This window comes from Meles meles, chromosome 16 (genome assembly GCF_922984935.1).
Source record: "Meles meles chromosome 16, mMelMel3.1 paternal haplotype, whole genome shotgun sequence".
In the NCBI taxonomy this organism is placed as follows: domain Eukaryota; kingdom Metazoa; phylum Chordata; class Mammalia; order Carnivora; family Mustelidae; genus Meles; species Meles meles.
In genome coordinates this window covers 39,596,670-39,621,961 of record NC_060081.1, presented here as the reverse complement: position 1 = coordinate 39,621,961, position 25,292 = coordinate 39,596,670, and the positions used below count along the sequence as shown (strand labels likewise).

At 43.1% G+C, this 25,292-nt stretch overlaps 1 protein-coding gene across 1 annotated transcript in view; it reads left to right on the top strand.

Moving 5' to 3' along the window:
• DTD1 (D-aminoacyl-tRNA deacylase 1) overlaps positions 1-25,292 on the top strand; it is a 175,998-nt gene that overhangs the window by 76,583 nt on the left and 74,123 nt on the right. The gene's annotated exons all lie outside the window — the stretch shown is intronic.

Genomic DNA, 25,292 nt, shown 5'->3' with positions numbered 1-25,292 from the left:
GGGAAGCAGGCTCCCCGCTGAGCAGAGAGCCCGATGTGGGACTCGATCCCAGGATCCTGAGATCATGACCTGAGCCGAAGGCAGCGGCTTAACCCACTGAGCCACCCAGGCGCCCAGAATCCCTGTCTTTTGAGGCCCGATATTGGGTGTATATATATAGTGGTGGAAGGTAGATGGTGGGGGGTGAGGTGTTGTTTTATTCTAGAGTTCTCTGTAAAAGTGAATTAGTTACCTGGATTCTGGAGTTGTGACCAACTTTTTGGGTATTTAACTCAAGAATCCCAGAGTGTTTGTGTGTATGCATGTGTGCATGCATGTACATATGAGACGGGCACACACATACACACATACACACATACCCATAGGGAGACAGAGACGGAGAGTTCTAGGTGTTCCTAGGACTGAGGGGGTTCTCAGGGATGTGGGCCTTTCAGTGCTGAAACTGGGTCGATCTCAGGCAAACTGGGATGGTTCATTGCTTTTATAAAGGATCTGCTTGGGAGAGAAGATAATGGGGATTGGTGACACCTACAAGATGCCAGGGGCAAATTTCTAGCCATAATCTTTTGACATTTGCTCTGTCCCTTAAAAAAAAAAATTCTTGGGGCACCTGGGTGGCTTCTGCCTTTGGCTCAGGTCATGGTCTCAGGGTCCTGGGATCGAGGCCCGCTTCGGGCTCTCTGCTCAGCAGGGAGCCTGCTTCCCTCTCTCCCTCTGCCTGCCTCTCTGCTTAATTATGATCTCTCTCTCTGTCAAATAAATAAATAAAATCTTTAAATAAATTCTTATTTTAAAAATTTTCTTATTATTATTACCAACACTTTATTATTCTTGATTTATTAATTCCCTCCCTGTGTTTTGCTAGAGAGTTTTGAAACAGTTCCCTGATATCCTCTCATTTCTTTACATTTGATTTCATAAAAATAAACTTTTGTTTGGGGTAATCTTGGATATCCAGAAATGTTGCTGAGAGTACAGAGGTCTGAATACCCCATATTCAGCATATCCCATTGTTACCAGTCTTACCTTTCCATAGCACATTTGTCAAAATTAAGAAATTGACATTGCTGGGGCACCTGAGTGTCTCAGTTGGTTAAACATCTGCCTTCAGCTCAGGGCATGATCCTGAGGTCCTGGGACTGAGCCTCGGGTCATCAGGCTACTTGCTCGGTAGGGAAGCTGCTGCTGCTTCTCCCTTTGGTGCCACTGCCCCTGCTTGTGCTCGCTCTCTCTGTCAAATAACTAAAATCTCTTTTGAAAAAAATAAATTGACACTGGTACATTACTATTAACTAAACTCCAAGTTTTATTTGGATTTTGCCAGTTTTTCCATTTATATCCTCTTTCTGTTCTAGGATCCAGTTGAGGGCACCACATTACATTTTATTGTCTTTGGCAGTTGCTGACTTTGAGGGGTACTGGTCAGGCACCCTGTAGGATGGCCTTAAATCTGGGTTTGTCTCCTGTGTTTTGTGATTAGAGTGGGGTTACAGGTTTTGGAAAGAGCATCCCAGAGGTGCAGTGTCCTCATCTCATCCTATTAGGAGATACGTGACACCCATGTGACATCCCTGGTGATGCAAACCTTGATCACCTGGTGGATGTTGGGGTGGCCAGGTGGCTCCACTGCAGTGTTACTGTTTCTCCCTTTCCCTCCTTGGAAGTGAATCCTGAGGCACAGGCCACCTTGAAGGGGTTTGGGAGGGTAAAGCTGTCCTTCCTGGAGATGGAAGCATTACATGTATTATTTGTAAGGTTGCAGGACACCTAGATGACTTTGATTTTCAGATAAACAGTAAATGACTTCTTGGTGTATGTCTCCTGCGATATCTGAACTTCACATTTAACTGGGCGTCCTTTATTTAGTTAAATCTGGCAACCCTAATTATTTGGAATTTTTCTGTAAGAGAAATTCGTCTCTTCCCCCACTACATTTGAATTTTAGTTTGGTTCCACCATCTTTTTGGTACGGTTGTCTTCCCACTTTCGGTCATCCTTCAGCAGAGTTTGATATATTTTAGTGATTGCACTTTGTCTACTTAATTTTCTTTTAAAACGGCATGGCAAATAATTGAGTTTGGCTCAAAAATGAATTAGTGTGTGTGTTTAATCAAAGGATTTTTCTCCTTAGATGAGCCAAAAGGCACATTAGTTTCCAACCCTCTATAAATCAAACCCAGAGGTGAAGGAAACAAGAGATTTGTACTGAATTTCCAAGTGTGGATCATGGGAGGTGCAGGGAAAAGAGATGCTGCTGTTCCTTGAGCAGCCCCAGGGGGCGAAAGCAGCAAGAGCGCTTGGATTCTGGCTGAACCTGGCAGTGTAAGGCACTTGTGATGGCTTACCGTCTCTGACTACTGGCCGGGGTGGGAGAACGCTAAGTGGATGTGGAAATGAAGGTAGACTGGGGTAGTGGCCATGCCGAGGGGGATCAGTGTAGTTTTCCTTTTGAAAGAAAACCAGATGGCCTGTTTCCTGCATGCAGGACACCTAGCCCCACAGAGGTGTTGCCTTTCAGCAAAGCGGCAGTTCTGTAGCAGCACGCTTCCCGCGGCGGAGGGGTTGTTCCCAGCATCCCAGCAGCTGGCTCCGGTCACACTGGGGCCACTTCCCTGCAGCAGCAGGTGTTCCCGGAAGCGGCAGGGGCTCCTCAGCCCCTTCTGGACTAGAGGCTACAGCTGGTGCCAGGGCCCTGACAAGCCTTCCTGGAGCCTGAGGGCCTGGCAGAGGGGAGGTGTTGCAGCTTGGTGAACGGAATGTGGCTGGGCCCTGTTGATGGTTGCCTTCCTGTCAGTTCATTTGAAATGATGGAACTTTTTTTTTAAAGATTTATTTATTTGACAGAGAGAGAGAGAGAGCGCGCGCGTGTGAGAACATGAGCAAGCACAAGTAGGGGGAGCAGGAGGCAGAGAGAGAGAAGCAGGCTCCCCACTGAGCAAGGAGCCTGATGTGGGACTTGATCCCAGGATCCTGGGATCACGACCTGTGCTGAAGGCAGATGCTTAAATTACAGAGCCACCCAGGTGCCCCTAAACAATGGCACTTGAGAGGGTTCATGTCACTTGAAGGTGGGATCCTGCCTGGCACACTGTAGGTGTGTGATTATAGGTTTGCCCGTCACATGAGTGTCCTTATTCTTTGTTCACATGTGGCAGCAGTTGTGACATTGATCTGTCTACTTACCTCAACCTAGCCCTGTCTCCCTTGTTAACATTGCCCATCACTTGTCATTGCTTCGTCTAAATCCCTTTTCCCAACTATAGGGTCTCATTCCTGTCAGGTCTCTACAGAAAGTCTCCAGCACTCCTGGAGCTCTGATGCCCTTTGATTCAGGTACCTTCTCCTTTTTCCCCACCAGGATGGGGCTGCCCATGTCTCTTCCTCTCAAAGGGTCTTTTACGGAATCTTGTCTCTGGCAGCTGGCACAGTCCTCAGCCTATAGAAAGCTCTTGTCGGATATGTGGGGAGTGAATAAATACGTACCTTAGGCCGAAATGATTTGTATATCCCAAAAAAGAAATACTTATAGGTGCAAAAGTGCCCTGAGCAACTTACTTTTTTTTTAAAGATTTTATTTATTTATTTGACAGAGATCACAAGTAGGCAGAGAGGCAGGCAGAGACAGAGGAGGAAGCAGGCTCCCTGCGAGCAGAGAGTCCAATGCGGGACTCAATTCCAGGACCCTGACATCATGACCTGAGCCGAAGACAGAGGCTTTAACCCACTGAGCTACCCAGGCGCCCCGCAACTTATTTTTTTTAGTTTTATTTATTTGAGAGAGAGTGAGAGCAAGAGCAAGCATGAGCAGGGGGAGGGGCAGAGGGACAAGGAGGCTCCCTGCTGAGCAAGGAGCCCATTGTGGGGCTTGATCCCAGGACCTCAGGATCATGACCTGAGCCAAAGTCAGATGCTTAACCCACTGAGCCACCCAGATGCCCCCCGGGGCAACTTATTAAAATATCTGTACCCTTGTACAGTTAATGAATTTAATCTTAGACTGCCAATTCTTTTGTCATAAGGAAACAAGAAACTTCACTTTTAACATAGCTTCCTCAAGGTATTACAAATATCTATGTTTGGTTCTTTTAATCTTCTTGACCAGAACAACATATGTCTGTCCATGTGTTTATATTTTTTAAGATACCAGCTGTCTGTAGTACAAGTTTTTATTACCTGTTGTCGAATTTTGTTTTGAAACTTAAAAACACATTTTGGAATATTGCTGTAGAAATGCGTGCTGAGTGCTACCTGATCATAGGGTTATATTTTGGCAAACTCTTCTGAGTTTTGAATTTTCTTGAATTTCTGGTTATGGGATGCCAGCATGTGAAATACATGAATTGTAAATAGGGGGTCAGTTTCTAACAGCTCTAAAAAGGAGCACGCAGTTATATTTTTGGTGAGGATTTTGGAAGTTGAGACTAAGTCCCGAAGAAGGACAGCCAGGTTCTGCACTGTTTAGAGATGAGGAAGCCAGGCTGGGCACGGGGATAGTGGCACCATTTCTGGTTCTCCATTGTCAGGTAAGGTTCAGCTGAGCCCCACCTGTCAGCAAAGCCCCATCCTGGGGGTGGCCCAACAGCTTATGGCAGCCACAGTTCCACCTGTTAGCGGCCAGTGGCGTAGGAACAGAGCACTCCATTAATTATTATGAGGTGTGACTCTCTGGGTTGGTGCCCTTCTATGTCTGGAGCCACAGTGGAATTGCTGAGTGAAATGAGCTACGGTGTCTCGTTTATACACAGACCACAATCTCTTCTAACTGCACCCTGTTCTTTTATGAGGAAACCTAAACAGCTTTACTTGCCCTTCTCCAGATTTTCTGCTGCTCCTTTTTATAGCTGCATATGAGGTCACCAGAAGGTTTTCTTTTCAGCTTTACTGTTATCGACTTGAGCATTGTTGCAGCTGTGGCTCCTCGTTTTCAGATATTTGTTTCCCTGAGTTCTGGGTAACGAGCGTCTTGGAGGCACAGAGAATCTCCCTCTAGAACACGAGCGTCTTTGAGAGGTATAGCTCACCTGGGGTGGCTCAGCTTCATCCTCATTAGCAGTTAGGCAAGGATACTCCATAGAGCACTTGTTTTCAAACTTTATTAGTAGGGGACCCCTTTGTAGACATACAGTTATATGCCGAACAGCAATAAAACACCAAAGCGAGCTGCTGTGTGACATGGGGACTGGGATAGCAAGACGATAGAGAGCATTGAGCTATTTCTGCAGGAGGCACTGGGAAGGGGTGTCTCTGAGGCCACTTCTGGGGAGCCCTTGGTCACAGAGCCCAAAAGCCACAGCTCTGGAGTCAGGCATTTGTGGGCAGGCATCCTTGGTGCTGCCCGCCTCTCTCTGGACAGCAACCCTCTGGGCTTTAGACCTGTGTTTCACCAGAGGCCTGATAGTTCCGCTGGGAAGTCAGTTAGTCTCAGCAGTTCCTCTGCTGTGTTCCTCTTTTCCTTGTCATATTCACAGTCTGTCACTGGCTCGGGTTCTCGGCACCTGCCCCTCTTCCCTGGCCTCCTGTTTCTCCTCTGTACCCAGGGCCTGTTCATCAATGTCTTGGTCATAATTAAAACAGCATTAGTGGCTAGCATTGATGGAGCAGTCATGTTGCTAGGCTGCTGTCAGTGCTTCATTGTGTTATCCTCCTCACCCCTCGCCCCAGCCTTTCCGTGGGAGGTGCAGATGACCCATAGCTTCCATTTCTTGTATCACTGCCGAACTGGAGTTCACTTCTTGCCTTACACTGGAATTTTCTAACTGCCCCTGATGCGTCTGCAGGCCAAAGGTTTCTTTCTGTACCATGTCTTGTGTAGCAGGGTTTGATGAATATCTCTCCACCACTTTGATCTCAGCAGTCCCCTCCAAAAGTCCTTGCTGGATCCACTTCCTTTAGGTAAAGATCAAACTTGAGCCCAGCGCAAGTCTGTGTCTGTAGGTTTGGGTCCCCTTGCTTCCCTGTAGGGATTGTCAGCAAGAACACACACTTCTTTTCTTGCCCCTAAGATCGTGCTCAAACTCTTACCCCATATGGCTGCAAATTAGTGCATCTTTTTCCTGCTCTCCTTTCCTTGCATTGGAATGGCAGGCCTGTCTGATCTGTGTATGGTGCTGGTGTGCACAGCCATCTGTTAGCACTTTCATTGCCTGGAAGTGTGCTCAGGTCATTTCCATTTGACTTCTCAAGACCTCATCCCTGTTCTGCAATTAAATTAGGAACTCTTTTCTATAAGAGAACCAGGGCTTAAAAATCTCCCCAAACTCCCCATGACAGTGCGCAGAGCAGGCAGTTGACAAATACTTGCTTTCTGTTAGAGTCCTAAAGAAAATCATTGCTCAGGATGAAGCTTTGTGTCAGTGCATGTGAGCACGGTAATCCTGTCTTGTTCTTCATGAATGTTCTCCATGAGAGGCTCACTTAAGTAGAAGAACAAGAAGCCATTGGTGACACTTCCAAGGTTTCTGTACATTGGGGACACTGGCATCATCATCATGAATTATATGTTAATAGAAAAATGTAAGTCTGGAGTTCTGGTGGCATTCATAAATAATTATTTTGCATCATTTTTTCTAATGTTTATGATGCGGACCAGTTCTGCAGATTCTTGATGTAACTGTGGTCAACAGCCTCATGTAAAGGGGAACTGAGAATGGCTTTGTCCTTCCTTAGTAGTGCCCTGAAACAGTCTCCACTGTGTAAATGCACTTGATTTGCAGAGTACATGTTGACTTCTAGAACTAGAAAAGGAGGAAAGGGAGAGGCTGCCCCTTCATATGACATTCTTAGATCAAGGGGCTCCTTCTCATTCTGTGTTTATTTGGAGACATTGGTCTCATTACAGTTTAAATCTTGTTCTCTTACTTTTGCAGTTTATTTCATTGAGACCGTTTCAATGAAAAAAATGTTTAAAACATTGCAGTTACAAAGAATCTGGGGTCAGGCAGAGGCCTTAATTGATCCTTATGATGAACGAATGACTGTAACTGCCTGGCGAAGGGCCTCCTTTTCATTATTTCTCAAGGCCTTTATCCCATCTCGATCAGTGTGGAACAGCTTAATGTTTTTGGCCCATTGCACTCTGAGTTATGCTACTTTTAAAGCTTTGACTGCATAACTGAGTGAGGCCGAAGCCAGAGTAAGCTGGATAGCATACTCCTGTGCTATTTATTGCATGAGGCAGTAAAAACAGCACCAACACAGTCCTTTGTTTTACTTTTTGTAGGCTCTGTCATCACTTTAATTGGTTGTTGTTAGAACAGATGTTTTAAAAGGAATATTTTGGCATGACTGTATTTGCTTATTTAATTTCTGATGACTTGCAGGACCTTTATATTTACATTAAGAAAAAAAAAATAGCCATGGGCCATAGGCACAGAGCAACCCCGTTGGCCCTTTCCAGACCTGGTCCTGGTGAAAGATAGTGAGGATCCCAGGGTGAGCTTTGCTGGGAAGAGTCTTGAGAGAAGGAACCATAAACTTGAAAACCCAGGGCCAGCGTATAGAAACTTCTCCATGTACCGTCAGTAGAACTTTCAGTAGCAATCCAAATATCAAGCCATCTTGAAAGATGGCTTTTAAGAAATGCAAAAGTGAAGTTACCAGTGTTTTAGGTAAACAGAATTTATTTATTTATTTATTTATTTATTTATTTATTTGACAGACAGAATCACAAGTAAGCAGAGGCAGGCAGAGAGAGAGAGGAGGAAGCAGGTTCCCCGCTGAGCAGAGAACCCGATGGGGACTCGATCCCAGGATCAGGACCTTAGGATCATGACCTGAGCTGAAGGCAGAGGCCTTAGCCCACTGAGCCACCCAGGCGCCCCTAAGGTAAACAGAATTTAAAAAGAAAATTGTCCACCTGTTTAGAGAGAGCTTATGAACCAATTAAAGTCTTTACAACAATGATACTTTTGAAAAGCATCGAACTGACTTCAGACTTGGACATGAGCTTGCTTCCTCTGCTGTAGCTGAAGAATCCAGTGATTATTTTTGGTTCTTTGAATTTGGGCATTCATAGAAAAGCTAACTTTCAAAAAAAATTGTTTGCACATTTGGGTCAAAATGTACTTTCTAAATTGCTATTTCATGATAAGGTTTGTAAAAATAATGTAGCTCAGTATTTTGAAGAATTTTAGATTCAGAAAAAGTCTCTAAGGATAAGTTTTATTTTAAGGGTTCTTTGCTCTTTATATGTTTGACTCCTCTTCTCTGCCCTTTTACAAATTAGAATAGATGGGGAAACTCCATTGGTTTATCCTAAAGCAGACACCTAATAAGTAAACAAAACATCATCAGTGGAAGTGGTCATGATGAATCCTGTGGTCTAGCAAATTTCCTTCTATAGTTAATTGATACATAAGCTAATTTGGGGCTTATGATTGTACAAAAAATGTTTGTTATGGTAAGCTAGCCAGACAGATGCTGCTCAACTTGTAATCAGAACTTCCTAGATGTAGAAGTCTCTTGATTCCAAGCCAGAAAGTGAACCTGTCCTTTCATCTAGCTGGGTTCTGCCTTACTCTTTTTCCCATTGCATGCGACTTGTTTGGTGCATTACAAGCATTCGGTAACTGTTTGCACAATTAATGAGTTGCCAAGAGAGTTAACAAGTGACTAGATGTCATTTGTACATGGGGGGTTTCTTATTGCTGGGGCACCACCTGCTTTCCATGGTGTTATCATTATCTGTGAGTGTTAACTGATTGTCAGGCTGCTCAGTCCTTCCAGTCTGTTTAAGCCCTAAGTTGAAATTCTGAGGTTTTCTTGGTCGGTGGTAGGACTTTTTGTTATTATGGGATATCTTAAACCATTTGAGATCAATGGATCAAGGACGCCTGGGTGACTCAGTTGGTTAAGTGTCTGCCTTCAGCTGGAGTCATGATCCCAGGGTACTGGGATGGAGTCATGCATTGGGCTCCCTGCTCAGCAGGGGGCCTGCTTCTCCTTCTGTCTGCCACTCCCCCTGCTTGTGCTCTCTCTCTCTGACAAATAAAATCTTTAAAAAAAATAAAGGAGCTCAATGGATCAGTCTTTTTTTTTTTTCTTCCTTTTTTGGTATTTTGTACCCACCTAAGCATTTTAGAATTAATAAAATGTTAAACTGTTTCTAAGTTGAAAAATGCTACAAACCAAAGCACACATTGAGTACATGTATGAATCATACTTTCTTTTGTGATTGTTATTCATATTTACATGTTACTAGGGGAGAGGCTGGGAGGGACTTCATTCTTAGCAGGTTGCTACTCTTACATAATGTAACAGGAAGGGTCTAAAGTGATGAAAATTGTTCCTGTCAAGTTTATGATTTTTGACCTTTATAGAATAACGTCTATCTCAATTGATTAGAAAAAAAAAGTAGTTTCTTTGAGATACTGTCACTTATTATTTTCAAAAGACCTTTAACTCTTTAAACCCATGTCACATATAAATTGACAGTAAAAGTTTCTTATGGGTTAAGAGAAGGTTATGCCTGGCATAACTTCTGTGGCCAAGCACAGAAGTCTTTCTCTCAGTGTGATGGCTGAGTGGGACTAGCAAATTTCTCAGCCAGATGTACCGCCCACTCCCTCTGACAGCATTTATCTGATTATTTTCTCCATAAATTATGTGTCCAAAATAAAATAAAACCCTACATTGAGATACTTTTCTGTATAGAATTCACAATTTAAAACTTTGTTTCATTTGTTCTAAATTGATACAAACCATTTCAGAATCACTTTTTCAAAATCATTGGTAATAAAGGGGAGGAGATGCCTAGTTTCTCTTCTTAAATTACCAAATTAAGCGTTTCAGGGCTTATATTTTTTCTTGTATTTGGGCTACTATTTTTCTGTTTTTTCCATGTAGATTTATATCAGAGGTACTTCACTCGTACTTTGGTGATTTTTTTATTTTTCAGTTTGCTAACTTAATTTGATGATACACATATACATGGGAAACTGTTGCTATTGAAATATTCTGAGCAGTAATAATTTTATTGACTTGGAAATCTGTGTTGTCTTGATTTCCAGTGGTTGTTTGCAGTATTTAAAGTAACTCACAACCCTGGGATCATCACCAAGTTTATGATTAGAAAAAAAGGGGGGTGGGTAGGGTGGGGAGTGGGAAAAAATGCAATTTATATTACAGACTGCTTGTGGCATCACATAGAGAGGGAAGTTCACTCAAGTCCCTTAAAATATAGTCATAATATTGAGAATTAAAAATAATTTTATGTAGAGAGGACCTCAAGAGTGAACATCAAAAAGCACCTGTGTGGCTCAGTGGATTAAAGCCTCTGCCTTCAGCTCAGGTCATGATCCCAGGGTCCTGGGATTGAGCCCCAAATCAGGCTTTCTGCTTAGCGGGAGCCCTGGCTCCCCCTCTCTCTGCCTGCCTCTCTGCCTTCTTGTGATCTCTGTCTATCAAATAAATAAATAAAATCTTTAAAAAAACATAAAACATCAAAAAGTCCAAATGAACTTAAAAGTGCATCAAAGGAATTACTGGACGGCACACCCATTTCATGTGTTCCTTTGTGCAAGGTTGTCCATTCTGTGGATTAGCCTGCAATCTGGGGCCACATGTGTGATCTTGCGGGACCCGGATTGATTGGGAGTTCCTCTCTTTTGACAAGGTCAAGTGTGGTCTCCTCTAGGGAGGTAGTGTTCCTCTTCTCCTTCCCCAGGTAGAGTGTTCACCAAGTCATACTGGAAGTTAGCTGACCTCCCAGGTGTTACCAGAGGAGGCCTAGGCATGCTGGCGAAGCCCCCCACCCTCAGCCCCTGCAAAGTGAATTCTGGGTGGGTCATGTGAGTAGTACTTTAAGTCAGACCATTTGTGTTAGTTATCTTGTGCTATGTAGCAAATTGCCCCAAACTCAGCAGCTCAACATGACAGTAAATATTCACAGGTTCTGTGGGTTAGGATTTGCTTAGCTGTGTGGTTCTGGTCAGGGGTTCTTTTGTGCAGTTACAGTCACAGTGTCAGCAGGACAGACAGGAGGGCCTGCTTCCTGGGTAGCCCTCAGAGGGCTGGCAGGCTGGCTGCTCAAATGTCCTTGACAATTGGTGTCCCCCAGACACCTAGCCTTCGAAGTCACACGCTGTCATTCCTGCAGTAACCTGTTGGTTACCCACATGAGCCCTGTTCATTGTAACTGCACAAGGTCACAAATACCAGGAGGCTGGGATCACTGGGGAATCTCAAAGGCTGGCTGCCACACCATCCCAAACATACCTTCCTTTTGGTCGAATCAGTCCTGTTGTCCATTAGGAAGGTGAACAAAATGCTTGCTGAGTCCAGGCATTCTGTAATGAATCACATTCTGGGAGGCTTGCCGAGGTGGCTGCCTAGAGAAAAGCATCCTTGCCGAGTGTGTGGTGGAAGCGGTTTCTTCAAATGGTCTTTTAAAATCAGTGATAATGCTTAATGTCTTTTAACAAAGAACAAGAAATTACCTTAATTCTACCTTCCTTAGTATCCAGATGCTTTTAGTTTTTTCCCATGGAGTTCTTTTTCCTGTGCCTGTGTATAGTGCTTATCCCTCTAGATCTACACATATATTTACAAAATGGGATCACAGTGTACTGTTTTATAACTTGATTTTTCTACTTCTAACATCATGGACATTTTTGCATATCTTCAAATACTCTTTTTCAAGCTCACTTTTAATGGGAGCCTACCACTGTGTCATAAGAGGTAGTCTATTACCTAACTCACTATTGTTGGACATTTAAATTTCGTCCTAGCTTTCATCTTAGGAGCGATGCTGCGGCAAACTTCATTGTGTCCTAAATCTTGCTGTGTGGCCAGGGTTGATTCTTGGCATGAATTCCCGGATCCGTAACTGTTGGGGTGGACAACAGAGTTTTGATGCTTTTGATTAGGAGCATGGTGTCTTTATTTTTATTTACTTACTTATTTTAAGTAGGATCCACACCCAGTGTATGGTTTGAACTCACAACACTGAGATCAAGAGTTGCATGCTCTACCAACTGAGCCAGCGGGCACCCCCACTCCGTCCTATCTTTAGAGTAAACCTTCAGCTGGTAGAGTTTATAGGCAGCCCTTCCCGAGTATTGGGCTCAGCATATCAGTGTGAATCTTTGCCAATTTGATAGATTAAAAAATGGAAAATAATAGAAATTTTATTGGAGTATGCCTCACTTAAAAAAGAAGTCGGTCATTTTTTGTTTCCCCAAGAAATTGCATGGAGGTAGTAGGGAGGAAGTGAGGAGTAATCTGGCCCTGTGGAATGATCTGCCAAGCAAGTCAAGCAGAAACCCAAGCAGCCTCCCCTACAAGCAGCTGTTTTCTCCACCTGCACTGAAGCCAATAAATTGGAAAATTGATTGTTTTATATTTCATCCTTCATTTCTCTCTGCCCACTCTAAATCTGATGGTTCTGCTGAGCGCAGAACAGGCAAGAGCAGAGAACAAAAGCACAGGGGGTGCTGCTCATCCCTAAGGCGATTGGTTTATTTCCAGAGCATCGAAGGTGACGATGTCCTGTGTGCCTTCCCTAACTGCCACTGGTTATTAGGACAGTGTTTTGGTCATGTCTGTTCTCTGCTGCTGTTGGTTAATGTAGGGCTCCGTGAGGGACATACCTTGAGCTCCCAGTTCATGTCTCATGCTTGTGTGTACTAGACAGACCCCCTACTTGTTGGCCCTTTGATACTTCCATCTCAGGCCTGGCAAAAGGGAAGGAATGGGAAGGAGAAAGGAACTGCCATTTATTCAGCTCTTAGCGCCTCCTTGCCAGGCATTTCTCTTGTTTTTGTTTTTACTAACTTCCCTTCGCCCTTCCAGAAAAGGAAAAGAAACAGGCATTTTATATACATCATTTTATTCAGGTGACAGAGTAGTTAATCATGGTCATAAATAACATACAACTTAGAAATTTTTCTTGCACGTGAATTTTATAAGCAAGTAAATATTTTCTTATTTGGGGCCTTTGTTTTCTCTGCCCCATTCAAGAGTTTTACAGCCCTTAACAACCCATGTGCATTTAAATGGTTTGAGGTTTTTGGTGTGCCATTTCTATAAATGTAAAGAAAACATGGGCAACCTCTCCCATTAAGGAGATGACATGCAAAATCTTTTTTTGTGAGCTAGAGCCCTGACTTTGGAACTGCTTGCTTAAGAACCCATGTTGTCTCTGTGCAGCTCTGAGTGACTTAGGGAACATTTCAGTGAAATTTCAATTCCTAGTTTACAGTTGACCCTCGAACAACATGGGGTTTGGGGGTGCCAGTGCCCCTCTGCAGGCAACAGTATAACTTTTGACCCCCTCTAAACTTAACTGTTCATAGTCTGCTGTTGAGAGGAGCCTTTCCTATAATGTAGTCAGTTACATACTGTGTTCTTACAATATAGTAAGCTAGAGAAAAGGCAGTTATTTAATCCTTCCCCTCCTCCTCCTCCTCTTCTTTTTGGAGCTGTTTTCTATAACTTAAGAATACTGGGCATGGGATTAGGGGAGGGTGGTTGAGACTGGCTAATATGCCTTGAGCGTCCACCCGGTGGCATTCTGATGTCTCTCATGGTGGAAATCCGCCTCCAGGGAATACTTTCCAAAAGGCCCATGTTTAGCTCTGTGACTTGTGCCTTAGATGTTTAGCAAATACTGCTTAGTGAAGATGTTTTACTTTGCCAAAGCATGCAGAACCTTACATAGATACTATTTTGTTAATTTCTCCCCACTTCTCAAAGGAGACCTGCTGTGATTTTACTGATGGGGCAGGCAGAGAAATGGGGAGACTGAGTTAGATGAGAACTAGACCCCAAACTCCTATTCTTTTCTTCTCTTTCCTTGATTTTATCAAACTTTTATCTAAATACATCTGTAAAAAGACCAAAATTCAGGAGCATTCATTCTACCAAAGTCTTAAACAGTAATTTGAAAAATGTAGTTGCTGCTTTTAAAAAACTAAACCTCAGCTCTCCTTACTGGACACACAAGTATAATCTTAAAATACGCTTGGCAAGAAGAAAGTTAAGGGCTCGTTTCTGAAACACTGCACTCCTTGATGCTTTGGTCTCTTGTGCAATGAATTATAAATGCAGGTTTTCCTGAGGTTTTTGAGATGATATGAGAGCACTGTGAGTGGAAATATAAAAGAAAGGCTTAGAAAAGAATTTGAGACCAAGAGGTGCTATAAATGGCTGCAGGACAGAAAAGGGAGAAGGACCTTAAAACCTGTGTGTGTGTTGAGGATTCTGATGTGGATAGCCTTGGGTTAAAGGGATCTCCAGAGGTCCAGAACCACCTCTAGGCTGGCCGTCTGCAGGCACACTGTGCCAACCACCGTATGGGAGGATGTAGAGCTGATTTTAAGAGGGTGAGGGATGGGTTGTTAATACCTCCACTGGTAATTCAACTTTACTGTCTGAAAATGTTCTTTCTTTGGAACTTAGTCTTTCTGCATTAACCCACTGCCACATCTCCCTGGAGACGTAGTATGTCTTACATTCTGACACTTGCTGTTTCCTGGAAGCTCATCATAATCTATTTCAAGCAATTGATGTTTTAGAACTTGATTATAGGTGAGGCCATATTGTAACTGATCTTTTCTGAAGGAAGAGATCTGAAAAATATGTCAGAAATAATATACACTTTAAATCCTAAAGTTTATCTGAATGCTTGATGTTGAGATCAAGTTTTTCAGGTGAACTGTTTACCTTCCAGGAAGGTAATATTTTACTTTTTTGACCCCATAGTTGTTTTTGTCTCAGCCTCCCTATTTCTTTTCCTGTCCAGCCCCTTGTCACTACTTTATTCCCTCCACCCACATCACCCCATTTCCCCCTGTGCACCACAGATTCCCAGTGAGAATTGATTTCCTTTCTTTTTAGCATATCTTGGGCTTGGAATCAGTAAACTCTTCCAGACGAAGGTCTCCTCCTGTCCTGTCTCTTGTCTTTCTAGGAGAGCTCTTTTCTCTACGTTTGGCCTTACCATCTGTAGGATGGCTTCTGAGGAGTGGAAAGAAAAACTGGCTAGGCTTCAAGCTTCATGTAATGGGTTCTCTTTGAATACTAAAGAAATGTCAAATTTGATAGCAGGTTTAAAACCACAATGAGCCCGTCCTTCTCCAAGTCCCTGAGTGAGCCAGGGCCCTCTTTCTGGTTTTCCTGAGACCATACTTTTGAGTTGTGAAAGCATTTCTTGATTTACATTTTCTTTGATTGCATCTGAAAAGGCCTGTTGGCCTGACAACAGTTGCTATGGGGATGATACTTGTGGTTAGTGCTGTGGGGCAGTCACCATTATTGAGAGCACCAGGTGCCTATTTATTCACGGTGTGGAATGAGGTTCTGTTCTAAATCACATGAAAGTGACTCACCCTAACCTTGTTCTCTATCTGATTATAGTCTGGGAGCCTACATAACATCTATCCCAACTGTGGTGGTTGTAATTTGCCACTGCTGGCCTTAATTTTCTAGCATTCTGGAACTTGCGGTACTTTTCTTAAAGAACAAATATTAAAAGTGAGATTTTAAATAATTACCCTCCCTAGTATGCTTTATATATAAAATACCGACCTGTCTGATTGACAAGGAAGAAGAATAGATAAACCGCCTTTTATTTTTTTAATTTATTTATTTGGCAGAGAGATCAGAAGTAGGCAGAGAGGCAGGCAGAGAGAGGAGGAAGCAGGCTCCCCGCTGAGCAGAGAGCCCGATGCGGGACTGGATCCCAGGACCCTGAGATCATGACCTGAGCCAAAGGCAGAGACTCAACCCACTGAGCCACCCGGGCGCCCTGATAAACCGCCTTTTAAAACTGACCTAATCAAACTGGCCTTGCCAACTCTTAGATTCTTTTTGGTAGGTAATAATCACCACCAGAATGTGTGACGTGGGTGAGGGTTAGTTATTCCTTCCACCAACCTCCCTACCAGGTGTGATGGAAGCAAGTATCAGACCAAATTCTGCTCGATAGGATTTATTAAAGAAACATGCATTAACAAGCCAGCACAAAACAGTTCCTACAGCCTGTTCTGTTAGCTTGCTAAAGCACCAGTGCTCAAGGGGATGCTGTCTCTTGTAGACTTAGCGGCAGGAACTATTACCTACGCAATCTACAATTAGGCCCCTGGATCTGCGTTAGGATCCTGATTCAGGATCAGTGTACATAGCACTGCTCAGGAATTAAGGCTAGGGCCCCTTACTCAGGCACGGAGGCTGCACACCTGGATAGATTCTCATACCCTGTTTGTGCAGGGTCTGGGGAGTCCATTCCACATTTCATGAATACTGTTAACTTTCAGTGGTGAGAACCCATTTCTAATACATGTTATATGCAGATTCACCAATCATTAATTTGCTACTGAATGCCCACTTCTGACATTCATTTTCTCATAGCACAGCCCATTGCCAACATGTGAATGATGAAGATTCCGGCTTCACGGTCTCTGGAATGTGGGTCTTGATGTAGAACTCAGGCTGCCCACTTTTGCCATGTCAGTTCCTGCCTGGCCATGTGGCCAAGCCCTCAGTGTCTCTGCTGAAGGGAGACAGCAAAGTGACCATGCACCTACTTTTTATGGCACTTAGAGGCAGCTTCCTTTCTTAAGGTGACCTTGAGCTCATACTTGAGGAGGCCAAAGTACAAAATCCAGTTTGGGGTGGATGATGGGTTCAACTTTGGCAATGTTATCTTAAGGTGGTTCCCTGAATTAGCAAGTTTATTTCTATCACAAAGACAGTTTCTACACTTAGAAGAGTCTTCCAGTTGGTTCCTTATTCCTAAAGCCACCATACATAGGCTTCTGTGTTAAATGTTCATTGATAGTTTACTTGGCTCATAATAGTTTTTAATCAGTCTTTCCATAAAGGTGACAAGTAACCAGCTGCATGTAGTAAGCATTATCTATTCTTTATCTTAGTGATTTTTTTTTTTTTTTTAAGGCCTGGCAAGTGATTAGTAGTTAATGCAAGTGGTCCTGGGTACTTAGAGGCGCCTAGGTGGCTCAGTCCGGTGTCTGGTTAGTGTCTGCCTTCTGCTCAGGTCATGACCCCAGAGTCCTGGGATAGAGCCAAGTTTGAGTGTGTCTCTCTGCTCAGCAGGGAGCCTGCTCCTCCCTCCCCGCTCCCACCCTTGCTGGTGCTTGCTGATTCATGCTGCTTTCTCTCTCTCTCTCTCTAATAAATAAATAAATAAATTTTTAAGTGGTCCTGAGTACTGAGCCATCCACCTTCATGCCAGAGCCGCCTGATGGGGATGGAAGTCTGTTATCTCTGGGTCACACAACAGCTGGGCGTGCTGAGCTTGTCAATTGGGGACATTTTAAACAGATTTGTTTGCAGGCTGGTTTGCTGGCAAGGTGTGGAATTATTTTAAGCATTAATGATGTGAAAATTAGGTGAGGCCCTTCACAGACACCTTCATGACAAGATGTCTTCTACTTGAGCCACGTTAATTTGCCTGGATTGTACGTAATGTACAGGTTTACCTCATTGGGGATTTTATGGGATTGATAAAGAGCATTTCTGTTTTTGGAGGAAGGTGTTTTACTGGAAGGTTTTCTTTTCTTTTCCTTTTTTTTTTTTTCAAGATTTTATTTATTCATCTGACAGCACAGGCAGAGGGAGCAGGAGAGGGAGAAGTGGGCTCACTGCTGAGCTGGGTGCGGGACTCAGTCCCAGGACCTGGGATCATGACCTGAGCTGAAGGCAGATGCTTAACCCACTAGGCCACCGAGGCGCCCCTCGGTTTTCAATATGGAAATGAAACATCATTACCTAGAGACGAACAGGGATAAGAATTACAGTGGGCTTCTTGTTAGAAACTATGCAAGCCAGAAGAGGATAGAGGAAAATATTTCAAGTGTTGAAAGAAAAACCCACCAATTTAGAGTTCTGCATTCTATGAAGTTACCCTTCAAAAGTGAAGGAGAAATCAAAACTTTCTCACACAAAAACTGAGAGAACTCATTGTCAGCAGACCTGTCTTATAAGAAATGGTAAAAGAAGTTCTTTAGGCAGAAGGAAAATGATGGAGGCCAGACACTTGGGTCTCTATAAAGAAAGGAGGAGTATCAGGCAAGGAATAAATTAAGGTGAAAGAAATTTTTAAATTTATCTTATTCTCATGGATCCAAAAGTTAACCTTTTGTTCAAACCAATACCAGTAAAGATAGCAGATGGACAAGTGGAATAAATGACTGCAGTGTCATAAGGGGCAGGAGAGAGGAATTAGGAATTCTGTTCTCCGGGACCTGCACTAGATGCATTAGCACTATCGTGTTAATTTGAAGGTGACTTAGATTAGTTAAAAATGCATATTGTAAGGTCTTGGGCAATCACTAAAAGTTTTAAAGAGAAATATTATTAATTGATTCACTGAGAGAGTGAGCACACATTTGTGCAGACATGTGTTTCTCTCTTCCTATTTTTGACAGCAAATACTTAAATTCCCTGGTCCAATTCTTGGTCAGACTATGACCCTGAGAGTGATAGGTGACATATTGTGTGTCACATTTGATGTGATAGTTCTAGCCCATTGTTGGACACTGTGTGTTGTGAAGTGTATTCCTTGGTTTGAAGAAATGGAACCTGGTGGCCCAGATGGGTGCAGTGGCTTTTGTTTCAGTCCTTTAGTAGTGTTTTGAGCCATAGCATTTGCCACCAAGTCTGCAAAGCCCAGTTCAGAAGGTGCCTGTGCATGTCAGGACCTATCTATAACCTCCTGGATCTACAGGCAGCAATCCATGTTGTCCATTTGCCAACTGCATGCAGGACCTTCCTTTCAGGAGTCTGCCCAAGAGCTGCCTGAGTTTTTCTTCTTCTTTTTTTGTTTTGTTTTGTTTTAAGATTTATTTATTTATTTTGGAGCGCGTGCTCGTGCAAGAAAGCACATGCACGTAAGCGTGAGTTGGGGGGCAGAGGGAGAGAGTATCCAAGCAGACTCCTGCTGAGTGTGGATCCCAATGTGGGGCTCAGTCTCACAACCTATGAGATCAGGGGTGTGAGCTGAAACCAAAAGTCAGAAGCTCAACCGAGTCACTCAGGTGCCCCATCTTTCTTGTTAATAGGACAGTCTTTGTTGGCATCTTGTGCCTCAGAGGATGCAAGAGGAGTATATAGGTAGTCAGCCCATCTCTTCATGGCTGTGGCTCCCCTGTATCCATTTATTTCATGGAACTAGGTGGCTGTTATCCCAAGTGAGTACTCTAGGATATCCACTTGTTGGTTTTGATCACCTTCTGAACCTGGAAGAGGGTTCTTCTTATGGGTATGAACATGTCCATTAAGCCCCTTAAATTTCCATTTTGTCTTTCATACCTTATGTCTTGTAAGAACATCACTTTAATAGCTCAGTTTCCATGCCCATCTGTTTGACCATGTGGCAAGCCATTGACTACTGCCCTTGAGTCTGTATGTACCCAAACTTCAGTGCTCTTATTCTTGTCTAATTCTTCCATTATTGGAAGGAAAATAGTATGCACTTAGGCACTGAGCTGATTTATCCTTAACCTTTTTTAGTCAGACTTTTTCCATGAATTAGTTGTAGTGTGACAGCTTTCTAAACAGAATACTCTCCATCTCCCTTGCAATACCAGCTGTAAACCAAGCAGCTCTTGGTCAGTTGGGAGTTTTTGTAGGGCATTGCCCATGTGCTGATAGGCTCTGGCAGCTCTTCAGTTGATAACAAAGTTGTTGCTCGGGAAAAACAGTCCACCTGCTCATGAAGGCAATACTTTGCATTTCTTCAGTAGCCTGTTCCTGTATAAACCATTTCCATTAATATGGTATTTTCTGGTAACTCCTTTCCTTATTAGAGTTTCTTTGACTTTATCTAAGGCATTCTGGGTGTTTCAGATTGCAGGATTATTTTACCTCCTTCAGTCACAGGGACAATTTTCATTAATATCCAGTAGCAAGCCAGTAGTTGTCTCCTGATGGCATATACCATACCACCATGTCTAGAAATTTTCTAATTCTAAATTCCAGGGGTCACTGCTTAGTGGCACTCATGGGACTTTGCCATAAGCTCTAATCTAAGTGCAAAATCTAAATGTGGATCCTGGGGCCCAGAGGCATTGACAGCCACTGCTTTTTGCAATTTTGACATAGCCTGTTATTGTTTAGGCTTCCATTAAAATAAAATATGATCTTCTTTGGGTAGTTTTGTTTAGGAGCCAGCAGTGTTCCTAGATGTAGGATACTTGTCCTCCAAATCTGAGCAGCCTGACCAAGCACTGTGTTTCCTACTTAGTTCCAAGGGTAGACAAGGATGGCACTTTCTTTTAAAAAAAAATTTTTTTTTCTTAAGAGTAGGCTCCATACCCAGTGTGTAGCTCAAGTTGGATCTTGAACTCACAACTCTGAGATCAGACCTGAGCCAATATCGAGAGTCTGATGCTTAAACAACTGAGCCACCCAGGTGTCACGACAGCACTTTTAGCTGCCTGTGGAATATCACAGGTGGCTCCTGCCCAAGTTATTTCTAAGCATTTTACTATGTGGTTGTGTCCCTGAATGTCTGCTGGGCTTATCAGTCAGCCTCTGTTAGTCATGTGTGTCACCACTGTGTTTAATTCAGTTCTAGCTTGTTTTTAGTTTCTGTGGTGATATCATGTGGAGTACTTACTCTGGACCTGCAGTGAAGACAGATCCTCCCTAACCAGATCAAAACAGTAGGCTGGTGAATTCCAGTAACTGTTGTGGGAGCATAGTAGGTGTAAACTGGGATCTGTTCTGTGTGAAGGCAAATTGCCGTTGACTCTTTGAGGTAGTTATTGGAGGACCGATCACTGCATTCCAGTCTCCTCTAGTTTCTGGTGTTTGGACCATCAAAACCATCTTGGGAGCTGCTGATGCTATAGGTGGTACTACTTCATTCAGGCCTGGGTAATTACTGCTCGTGTCCATGAGCCGTATGACTTTTTCACTGGCCACTCAGAAACAGTGATACAGAACATTTACTGGTACTTCTAAAATATCATCAGTTAAGGTGAGAATTTCTTTTCATCTACCAGGTATTTTGTGTTGTTTCACATGAAGAATTCTAGGTAGGGAATGTGTTCCTCAGTCAAACATAATATCATCTTAATGGTACATTCGTGTAAGGGAGACACAGTTAGTTCACATCAAGTCTGTCCAAACATTCCGGTTCTTATCTAAACTTTTATCTTAATCTCATCAACCCTTGTGTCCCTATTTCCTCCCAGTCTAATTGTAGCCCCTTTCATGACCTCCCCAGCAGGTTTTTGCATCACACATAATTGGACTTGAATATCAGGGAGCCTCTGAAAAGTTTCTTCTTCACTCCCCAGTTATTTTACTACATATGCAGAGGTGCATATGGTCTTGGCTCCCCAGGCAGGAGTCAGGCCAAGAGACTGTGGCTCCTTCATCACTTCTAAGCCAGATTAATTTGTCATAATGTCACCCCCACTGATTGGGAGGTCAGGCTTCTCATTGTCATCTTTGCCTTCTGGCTTTTAACATTCCTCCAAATGGTAGTAAATAGATCAGATTTATTTAGGTCCCTTTGATGTTAGAGGACCAGCAGGGGCTTCCATCAGTCAACCCAGCCTTCAGTAATGTACTGTTGACCCAATCAGTGTCCAGTTTATTCAGTTTATTCATTCCTTCATAACAGTTTAAAGACTCCACTCTGTTGGGAGAGTCTGTTGGCCATCTTCTTTGTCTCTCCCCATTTTTGTGAATCACTCTAATATATATATATTAGCATTCTTAATACCCATAGGAGAAGCTGAAATAATAAATCTCATATGGCTTCTCAAAGTGTCCCCTCATTCTGCATCTGTGAGGTTATGTGGGGCCTGTGTAAAGGGGCTCCTTTATCCCAGCTTTTTAATGACCTTGGGAAGGGTGAACATCAAGGGGGTGAACATCAGGTGGGTGATGTCCCAACCATAAAGCCAATCCAGAACAGCTCGCTATTTGACATTTAAAGGAGGGGCAGTGAGCCAACTCCTTTCGAGTTAGAGCCATTATTTCTAAATTCGATGGGACACCTACCTCCAGCAGGGATCAGAGTACATTTGCTGTCTGTAGTGTGGATGACTCATTGGCTATCAGACATCGGAGGTTTGTCTCCCTGTTCCTTCATCCTTTTCCCAAGCAGTAATTTTGCCATATCCCAGTAAGTCAAGAGTCATTTTAGTGACTCTCACTTCTGACACCTCTCACTCTTCTATTGGGTCTTCAGGTGCTCTTTCAGGCTTGATTTTCATGAAGGATTGACAGGACTGAGAGGTAGTTGCACTCGTGGTTACGGTTTATTACAGTAAGCAGATACAGAGTTAAATCAGGAAAGGGAAAAAGTGCATGAGGTGAAGTTTGGAGGAAACCAGGTACAAGCTTCCAAGTGTCCCCAAAATATCTCATTTCCCCCAGCAGCAATGTGTGACAGTATGTGCAAAGTGCAGCCAGGCAGAAATGTTTCCCACAAATGACACTGTCAGTATAAACAGCTTATCTGTCTAGATAAGCTTACAGTGTCAAGGCCTTGGGCAGGCAAAAACAGTCTTATGATACAGAAGATTCTAAGGGCTCAGTTCCCAGGAGCCTCCCAGGGCTAGTTAGGAAAATGGGCTTTCTTGGGCGTGTGCTGGGTTTGAGCAACCCAGGCCTGTGAAGTTAACCCTTTGTTCACAACCACACATGTTGATTAGGGTTTAGGAGCTAAGGTAAATAGATCTTTAATGTGAGGATTTACATTAGTATGATTGTAGTTGGCTTTCTTTAACATTTGTTAAATGTTAGCAAGAGATGCCAGAAGCTTCAGATTTCCCTACTGTCCTTATTTTTGTCTTCATCACTTTGAGCTTCTCTAAGTACTCCTCTCTGAGAAAGTCTGTGTCTTCTAGCTCTTTGAGCTATAAACCACTGGTCCTACACTGGAGCCCTATTGGTATGGTGGTAAAGAATAGGGGAGGAGAATTCTGTAATCTTCCCATTAAATTTTAGCCCTGTGTCTAGGGGTGTGGGTTGATTTTCTCTATTCCCTGCTCCATTCTTTGTGTGCAGCATTCCTACCTGTTTCCTTGAAGCCCTCACCCTTTGACTATTTTTACCCCCACTTAGGGAACCTGGAGGAGGTTAGAGTGGGAGAAACTTTCCTTTCAGAGCTAAGGGTCTTCAGAGGGTAGTTAAAAATTCTTATTTATTTACTTTACTTACTTACTTACTTACTTTACTTACTTTTCTGGAGAGTGGGCCTTGGTTCTGGAAATACCCTTCACTGTGAGACTCTAATTCAGTTCCTGGTGGTAAGGCACACAAATGTGGAAACCCGCGGATACTCTGGACTCTGGAGTTTCTCCCCCACACTTGTGCACATTCAGTCTCCAGCAGTTTACCAACATTACCATTTAAGCATTCCTACCAGTTTATGGCTCCAGTGGCTTCTGTTCCAGGTAAGTGGACTTTGGCCATCTCTCTTGATGTGTCTGACTCTCCATGTTTCAAGGTGTAGTTTTCCACACATCTCTGTTTAAAACTAAAGTCATGTCCTAGTACAAGAACCTGTTTCCCTGATTCTCAAAAGATATTTGTTCTTTCACTAATCCATTTGTTTATCTTTTAAATATTTATTGATTATCTGCTATACCATGCATAGTACTGGCCATTGGGGATGTAATGATGAACAGAACTGACACAGCGCCATTCTTCACTGATTGCTCAGACTTGTCGGGGGTGAGGTAGACATTCTCTGTGTAATAATTATATTATTCTCTGAATAAGCCTTTAGGTAAATATGTAATTATAAACTGTGATGAGTGCCATGAAGTATAAATACAAGGGAACCTGTATTCATCTGGGGTGTCAGGAAAGCTTCCTTGGGGAAGTAAAGTTGAGTTTAAGACAGAGCGGCATTAGTGAGGATAAGTGGGATGGGAGGAGCATTCCAGGCAGCAGGGGCAGCATGTGAAAAGGCCCTGAGAAAAGAATGCAGGGTAACTCTGGAGTATTCTTATAGCAAGGACATATTTTGTTGTCTTTGGACCTAGCTAAATACACTTTGGGGCATAAACACTTCTCCTTTGAGCATCTGAAAGGTTCCTTATCTGGGGAACAATTTGTTTTACTGTAATAGATAGCTGAATGTTATTTTTGTCATCTGCTCTCATTTTATTCTCTAGTGTTTGGTATTTAGCTGTGATGCATTCCCAGAAATTACCTGAGCGAAGAGGTTCTTCTTAGGGAAGTGGTGTTTAATGGGGTGACATATGTACCTGAGGGAAATGCCAGCAGAGCACTGTGTAGGAGAGCTTGGAAGTCTTGGCCCCATTTGCCATTGATGGGGGGATTGGGAGGGAGATAGAACATGTGGCAGTTGGAGCAAGCAGTGACCAGGAGGGATGACCGAACGAGAAATAAAAAATTCAGAACCCACTGAAAGCATTACAGACCATTATGGGAATTGAAATTAGAAACATTGTGTGCATTTTTAATATTCTGCTAGGAAAAAGACCTTAGCCATATTAATGTTTAATGCACGGCCCGTAATAGAGAGCTAAACAGCTCTCCATGGCCCCATTTGTTCCAGACTTGCCCAGAAAAAAGAAGCTGGGTTCTATTTTAGGCCTGTATTTGAGAACTGGATCCTGCCATGGAATGAGAGCCCTGAGCTCTGAGCTGCTTTTTCTCTCCTACATGACTAGGTATATTGATAGAAGAAAAATGATTTGCTTTGGGTTATTTGCCCCTCGCTCCCTCTGTATATGTGTTATGCAGTTTTCAGGGACTGCACACATTTTGGTAATTATAAATTCATATTTATTTGTTTATTTATTTGTTTTAGAGAAGGAGAGAGAGAATCTTTTTTTAAAAATTAACATATGATATATTAGTTTCAGGGGTACAAGTCTGTGATTTATCAGTCTTGCACAATTCACAGCATTCACCATAGCACATACCCTCCCCAGTGTCCATCCCCCAGACACCCCATCCCTACAACTCCCCTCCCCTCCAGCAACCCTCAGTTTGTTTTCTGAGATTAACAGTCTCAGACAAAAGATAAAGTTTGTCTCCCTCCCTAGTTTCATCTTGTTTCATTTTCCTCTCTGTTCCCCTCTGCTCCTCTGTCTTGTTTCTCAAATTCCTCATATCAGTGAGTTCATATGATAATTGTCTTTCTCTGATTGACTTAATTTTGCTTAGCACAATACTCTCTAGTTCCATCCACGGGGAGAGAGAGAATCTTAAGTAGGGTCCATGTTGAGCAAGGAACCTGAGAAGGGGCTCAGTCTTACATTCCTGAGATTATGATCTGAGCTGAAATCAAGAGTCAGACACTTAACCAACTGAGCCACCCAGGCTCTCCTTTAAAT